Source organism: Schistocerca gregaria, chromosome 2 (genome assembly GCF_023897955.1).
Source record: "Schistocerca gregaria isolate iqSchGreg1 chromosome 2, iqSchGreg1.2, whole genome shotgun sequence".
NCBI classification, from domain to species: Eukaryota; Metazoa; Arthropoda; class Insecta; order Orthoptera; family Acrididae; genus Schistocerca; species Schistocerca gregaria.
Window position 1 is genome coordinate 336,183,642 of NC_064921.1, and position 7,552 is coordinate 336,191,193.

The window sequence follows — 7,552 nt, forward strand, 5'->3', positions numbered from 1 at the left end:
CCCACAGTGTTTACCATCTGTGGGCAACAATACCCCAATAGGCGACAGTTACACCACCCTGTTTTTGCGGCTATTCGTCGGTCTATTGGGGTGAACAGATGGTTTCACAGAGCGTCAACTCGACAGAGATCGTGCAGCATAAGCACGCCACGATTTGAGGAGGACGAACTAGAGAGGTTCGTCGCAGACCCATCTGCAATATCTCCCGCCATGGCACGCACAATGGAAAGCTACCACTTGGAGGTTGTCAGTTCCTGCTTGACGAGGGAAGACATCCAGTCCATTTTCGGAAGGTACGTGTGCTCTTGGCTCATGATTTTTCTCCGCGTACGGACGATGATTCCTGCAGCGTTGCGTCAAGCAGCTGTATTACGCCGCATATGTGTTGTACACGGACGAGGCCTCCTTCACCTGTCAGTATGTTTCCAACGCCCACAACTGCCAAATGTGGGCGGAAGCGGACCCCCACGGCACTCACGAACGATGTCATTTGGAAAAGCTAACCATCAGTATATAGGCTGGCGTACTCCACGATTACTTGATTGGCACCTACATGCTTCCTCCTCGACTCACGCGTCAGCTATACAACGTTCATCCGAAAGTGCTTCCGGAGTCGCTGGAGGAAATACCGCTTACACGGTGAGGCACCCACGCACTTCAGCTGTCTGAATACAGTTAGGACAGATGTTTGGCGATCGCTGCATCGGTCGAGGTGGTCCTGTGACGTGAACGTGCAAGTTTGGAAGGTAGGAGATGAAATAGCGGCAGAAGTAAAGCTGTGAGAACGGGGCGTGAGTCGTGCTTGGATAGCTCAGTTGGTAGAGCACTTGCCCCTGAAAGGCAAAGGTCCCGAGTTCGAGTCTCGGTCCGGCACACAGTTTTGATCTGCCAGGAGGTTTCAGCATCTGAGGTTGTCTACAGCATGCTTGATATCTTTGAGCGAGTGTGACAGTCAGAGGTACCCTGCGTCATTGAAGACAGACATTTTGTTTACGTCAAATAATAATTAATTGCATTTGATCTGTAACAGGTAATTCATTGTTGCGGGGAGACCTAGTGATACGATAAATTAATTTAAAAACAAAATAGTCTGGATAGCAAAGTTTCTTTCACATGTTGTTTACTTTCTCCAAAGTATTTAACGCTAGAAAGACAGTAGCGACTAATCTGACCGGTGAGCGGTGAGAGTTGTTTAACGTTTAATAAATAGCGCACGTTGCCATTTGTTGGCCCTATTTTTCATGACTTTTAATATACCTTGACGGTTTATAATTTCTGTAAATGACAAGTATCTATTACAAAAACTAAAAGAATTATAAACATTTTTAACTTTAAATGTCCGCAGTCGGTCATTCTTACCAGTGAGGTATTGTTTACGCTTTATGTCTGTAAAGGGGCAACAATGGATTTTTTTTATTCGCTTAGGTTATTTTATTTCCCTGTCGTGATCTCGTTCCCTCTCTCTCTCTCTCTCTTCACATTTTACTTTATGAAGTTGAAGAGTGACATACTTGAGTAGTTGTTCTCTGCCAATACGCTGTTGTCCTCTGCCAGAAGCTTGCCGCTCCTTCTCATTATTATGGCGAGCAAATGTTGTCGTCCGAATGAAGAATTACTTAAGTACGTGAATAGTTTATCAGAAAAAGATCATGAAGGAGAAGATATTTCTGAATATGCTGAGTTGGATGATAAAGACGACAAAGGTTATAAAGATGACACGGAATATCAGCCCTCTCGAAACAGAAAAAGGCTAATCGTCAGAGGAGGAAGATGAATATTCAGAATCTGTGCAACAACATACGAATAAACCAGTGCTTAAACGTTCGAGTCCAGTGGCGTTCCTACTCGGAACCGAGGAAAAATAAAAAATAAAAGAAATAAAAACCGGAAAAAATCGCATCCACCTCAGCAATCGGAAGCTGGACGTACAGAGACTGCAGTCGACGCATCATTGTGGGCTCTAATTGCACAAAAGCATGCACCGGGAATATTAGGACGTCACACCCTGTTAGTGGAAACTCCTGGGACAACGTGTAACGATAAGAAAGTTATAGTCGCAGGCAGTTACTTGTGTGCAAAGCTTCACAGAAATTAGAGCCCGAGATCTTCTTCAGGATGACACTCGGGTACTTGATATTGTCCAATTAGAAGCTGATATAGCTATAATGCAAGCACATGGAGGAATGAATTTCCCCCTGAAATCTCTGTGGTCTCAAATGTGGGGGGGCAGCATTTTTTTCTCGTTCTTTGGAAAGAAGTAAGTTCATGTTTTCCTTTCGTAGATCTTTTTTATACAATTAAATATACTTTATACAGAAATTTGTAAGAATAACGTTTTGTACGACAAGCTTGATGCACTACTGACCTACAGAAACACAGTACTGAAGTAACTTAAGAAGTAAAACAGAAAACAGGAGAAGAGAAACTTCACCAGTAAAACTGACCGGTAGCGGTCCTTCGAGGTAGATTGCTGATGCTGGTCCTCCTAGTGTTAATTTCCTGTACCAGAGGAGTAAATGGTGTTGTACATTCCTTGGATGCTGCTGTCTGACGCCTGCCATGGCCTATACCTGATGGTTCCTCCTCCGTTTCCTTGCATTAATGGTTCCTGCACTTTAAAATCAATAAAGATGCCAACGTCTCGTATGTCTGCCGTTATTCAAGTAATTAAGCTGGCTGCCGCACGCTCCAGTGGAGTAGACTGTGATGGCTACTGTGTAAGCCGACGTTCACCCCGTAATTTTGACGCTGTCGTTCTCTGTCTGTTACGTCCTGTATGCTACGTCGCTAAACATCGGAGATTGTATAGAGGGTTAGGAGAAACAAAACTCTGTTGACAGAAGCCCTTATCTGACACCGCTAACCACAGAGGCAACAGAGCATCACATTCACGGGAGACAAGGGGTGTCTTTGCAACAGCCAGCTCCATCTGCTCCACTGGCGATCATGGCAAGCAGACGCGATCACCGAATATCAAAATCCACAGATCTCGACCTGAAGCCCTATTTGGTCACTTTGTCGATCAGTTCGGTAGGCGAGCGCACGTAGCGGAAGGTTTGCCGCAACTGAGCTTCCGTGCAATTCCATAATCAGTTCCGCAGCGAGTCTGTGCGGCTTCCGAACATCAGAGCTGTACCCTCGCAGTGTTGTTGTCTTTCGTCAGGGCAGCCCATCAAAGACAAATGACCACATCATATGAATGCGCGGACATTCCAGAGGCTATGTCGACTCTGTGACGAAAATGGTTGTAGATTCCTCGACCTACGCCATGGGATGAAAGGTTGTAGGACGCCCCCCCGACAGATCAGCGTTGCACTACACACAGGAAGCAGCTACATGGGTAGCACAGTACTTGTGGCGTGCACATGGGGGTTCCTTAGATCACGCTCCTCCACACGGGAATCAAACCGTTGGCTAGAAAAATGAGACTGATGTGGGTGTGCCGAATGTAAAAATTGTTAATGCGCCTAAATAGGTCATTCCAAAGGATTTAAAAATATGCTAAATCTCATGTTAGTATATTTTCGAAGTGTCTGTAGCAAGATCACTGAGTTACTCTCCGAAATAAACAGTAGCTATGCCAATATTGTATTAGGTACTGAAAGCTGGTTGAAACCAGGCATATATAGCAGTGAAATCTTTAACTCGGATTGGACAATGTTTAGGAAGGATAGGACTGATGCAATAGGAGGTGGTGTGTTCATTGCAGTTAAAAGCTGTTTAAACGCAGTTGAGATTGATACTGGGCTGAACTGTGAAATAGTCTGGATAAATCTGTCAATCAGATAAGGATTGACCATTGTATTAGGATGTTTTTGTAGACCACCAGCATCCGCAACAAACGTCGCAGAACTTTTCAGGGAAAGTCATGAGTACATAGGAAACAAATATACAAATTATCCATTAGTTACAGGTGGCGACTTTAATCTGGAATCCATTGACTGGGAAAATTACAAGCTTATCACAGGGGGTAGAAGCAAAGACTCGTGTGAAGTTATTCTAGGAGCGCCGTCAACATACAACCTTGAGCAACGGGTTAGAAAACCAACTCGAAATGGGAACACATTAGATATCTTGGCGACAAACAGACCTGATCTTTTTCAGGAAGTTAATCTAGAACAAGGTATTAGCGACCATAATGACGTTGTGGCTTCTATGTCAGTGGATGTTGCAAAACAATCAAAGAAAGACCGTACAGTTTTCTTGTTTGGTAAAGCAAATAACAGTGTCATTAATTAATACCTTCATAGGCAGCTCCACCACGGGACACAAAGATAGTGAGCAACTTTCGTCGGAATTTAAATGCTCATTGCAATTTACTACTTACATCAGTAATATAATTCAAACCCAGTGCACTATACGCGAAAACTAACGTCACCAGTTTTATGTGTAGACAAAAACAGTATAGAAATTGAAATATTAAACATGTTATTTGCTGTGATACAGCAACCGTACCCTATTTAATTAAAAGACGTACATAAAACAACTTCGCTGCACAAAATTTTTGTTAGTTGACCAAGGCTTCGATTGCACTAGGGCAATGTTCATCAGAATAAAAAGTTACATGGAATACCGAAAAATTTAATGACATTGATTGAAATAATATACACTTAATAGGATCACTTCCATAAATTACATACAAATAGAATGTACTTACATATAATCACACCATGGTTCAAAACGTCTGAGCAATAGTGCTCTCGTCAAACAGAAATGCCATAGGAATAAAATCTAAAATGTAAAAGTATAATATGGTTGTCAGTCAGATAAAACACTCCACGGAATACAATGACAATCGCAAGGTCGCTTAAGACTCGGAGTGTTAGCCGTTTAGCCGCTCTTTGTCCTAGCGACCTTGCGATTGTCATTATACTCCATGGAGTATTATATCTGGTTGACAATCATGTTATACTAATACATGCTAGTTTTTATTCCTACACATTTCTGCCTGACGTGAGCACTTTTGCTCAAACGTTTTTAAACCATGGTGTGATTACATGTAATTACATTCTGTTTGTAGGTAATTTATGAAAGTAATCCTATTAAGTGTATATTGTTTCAATCAATGTCATTATATTTTTCGGTATTCCATGTAATTTTATATTCTGATGAACATTGATGTAGTGCAAACCAAACCGTGGTCAACTGACGGAGATTTTGTGCACCGAAGTGGCTGTACATACGTCCTGTAATTAGTACAGAAATTGTCTATACTCATTATTAATACTAACGTTGAACCATTTTCTATATTTAGTTTAGTTAGTGTCCGTTAACTAATTTATAGCTAAGGACATTAAATAATATGTTTCAGTCGTAAATCTTAAGCAACAAACCTTTCAAATCGCCGCGCAATTGGAGAAAAACGTATTACTGTCAATTATTAACAGACGTTCTAGAAAGAGAAAGAGAGAATGAGAGAAATAGAGGGGGAGAGAGAGAGAGAGAGAGAGAGAGAGAGAGAGAGAGAGAGAGAGAGAGAGACCTTGATTTAAATAACAGAAAACAGCTACTGTTTTATATGTTTCTAACATTCACTTTCCGGACTACGATAAGTTCCTTGAGAGCTGTTCCGAGAGAATTACAATACGTAGCGAGACAGTGGAAGTTCTGACTCTCATCAGTAGAAAACATATGTGAACGTTTCGGAGGAAAAAGGTCCTAAACTTGTTGCTCACTGTTTCCAAACGGCTAAAACTTGGCTCTTTCACGTCCTGCGATTTTATAGTGCTTCAGGGACCGTCCTCGGGAACTTTTCCGCTTTTATAAAAAAGGGGAACCAGCTTCCTCTCAGTGCCTGGAACCAGCAGCAAACTGTTCCGGGACTCATTCAAGAGATTCGCAACAGACACTCGAGAGGCAGAGGATCTTGCTAGTCAGATTACTGCATGCTCTCATGAGCGTGATTGTGCAGGTTCAAGAAAGACTCCATCCTTAATAAGAACGTCGCTCGAAAAATAATGATGATGATAACATATGTGTTCGGACACGCGGTGTCGTGGTCTTAAACACTCATGCGAAAATCTTTTTAAGAGACGAATAAGGTTAAAAGAAATCCATAAAAAATTTAACATGAATTACAACGTGCCAGTTCCCTAGACACCATAACCATAATTTCATAAACACACACACACACACACACACACACACACACACACACACACACACACACACACATACATATATATGCACGCTCGAACGGTATCAAACATAAATTCTAAAACTACTAGTGAAAAGAGAAACGATACCTTGAGAGATGTAAATTAGTACTGCAGAAACTATGGTGAGCTGGTAACTCGACTAATAAAGCATGAACCAATTACTTTGCAACACACATAAACCTCCAATTTAAGAAATTATGCTAAAACAAACAAACACCATCTGAACAGGCCTTGGAAGGCTCAACGGTACGGACCAGCTGCCACGGTATCCTCAGCCCTTACGCCCCACTGGATGCGGAGCGGAGGGGCATGTGGTCGACACAACACTCTACCGGCCATTGTCTATTTTCGTGACTGGTGCCTCTGCTTCTCAGTCAAGTAGCTCCTCACCTGGCCTCAAAAGGACTGAGTGAAGTACGTTGCCCACAGTACTCGGCAGACCCAGACGGTGACCCCTCCGAGTGGTAGACAAGCCCGACAGTGCTTAACTTCGGTGATCTGACGGGAACCGGTGTTACCACTGAGGCAAGGCTGTTGGCCAGATCTTAGACCAGTCTCTGGAAAAATTACAAAATTTTGCTAACGTATACCTCATACATCGGCCGCGCGGGGTCAGCCGAGCTGTCAAGGGCGGTGCAGTCATGGAGGTTCGAGTCCTCGCTCGGGCATTGGTGTGCGTGTTTGTCCTTAGGATAATTTAGGCTAAGTAGTGTGTAAGCTTAGGGACTGATAACGTTAGCAGTTAAGTCCCATAGGATTTCACACACATTTGAACATATTTTGAACCTCATACATCTCGTCAGCTACTAAAATGAATTGCAAGTTCTCACTTAAATAAACTGCTGTCCTCTCACCAGAATAAAAACTACACATCTCGAACAGAGATGTTCCGGAACATTTACGTTAAAGGCAGTAAAAGTGGTGGATCTTCCCACGAGATCAAAATTCCATGTACCTCGAGACTATTCCCTTTTTGGAGATATGATAGTTGGAATTCATTTCAGCTTCAGGACCGGATCTCCATAATAGGAAGATAGCTGGTTCCACAGTCCGTTGGCCCGGTGCTTCTCCCTCACCTTCCGCAATAGTTCTTGCATAGATCATAGCTAAGCAGAACCGGTATCTGTATATACAACAGAAAGATCGTCATACTGTAACTATCCTAGAACGCAGAGTCACAGTTTAAATTTTACACTCTTCCTCTAGCTTAGACAAACGGAGAAAATCGGTTTATTTCTTTTGCGTTAGATGCGCTCTACGGTGCGCCGTAAGGGGTTTATGGAGGAACCACGTACTTCATAGACGATTCCTGAGAAAACCCGACAAAAGTGATTTTCATAATTTTTTCGGCATCAGAAGCCCATACCTAAATAATTAAAAGCAATATATTGTAC

General features: G+C 42.5%; 1 non-coding gene and 1 pseudogene across 1 annotated transcript; one reads left to right on the plus strand and one right to left on the minus strand.

Annotated features, from left to right (window-relative positions):
• The first annotated feature begins 799 nt into the window (after nucleotides 1–799).
• On the plus strand, nucleotides 800–874 carry Trnas-uga (transfer RNA serine (anticodon UGA)). Its single transcript has one exon. It is a non-coding gene; the product is annotated as a tRNA-Ser (tRNA).
• Nucleotides 875–6,578: 5,704 nt separating this feature from the next.
• LOC126337305 (5S ribosomal RNA) lies at nucleotides 6,579–6,697 on the minus strand (annotated as a pseudogene).
• Nucleotides 6,698–7,552: the final 855 nt, after the last annotated feature.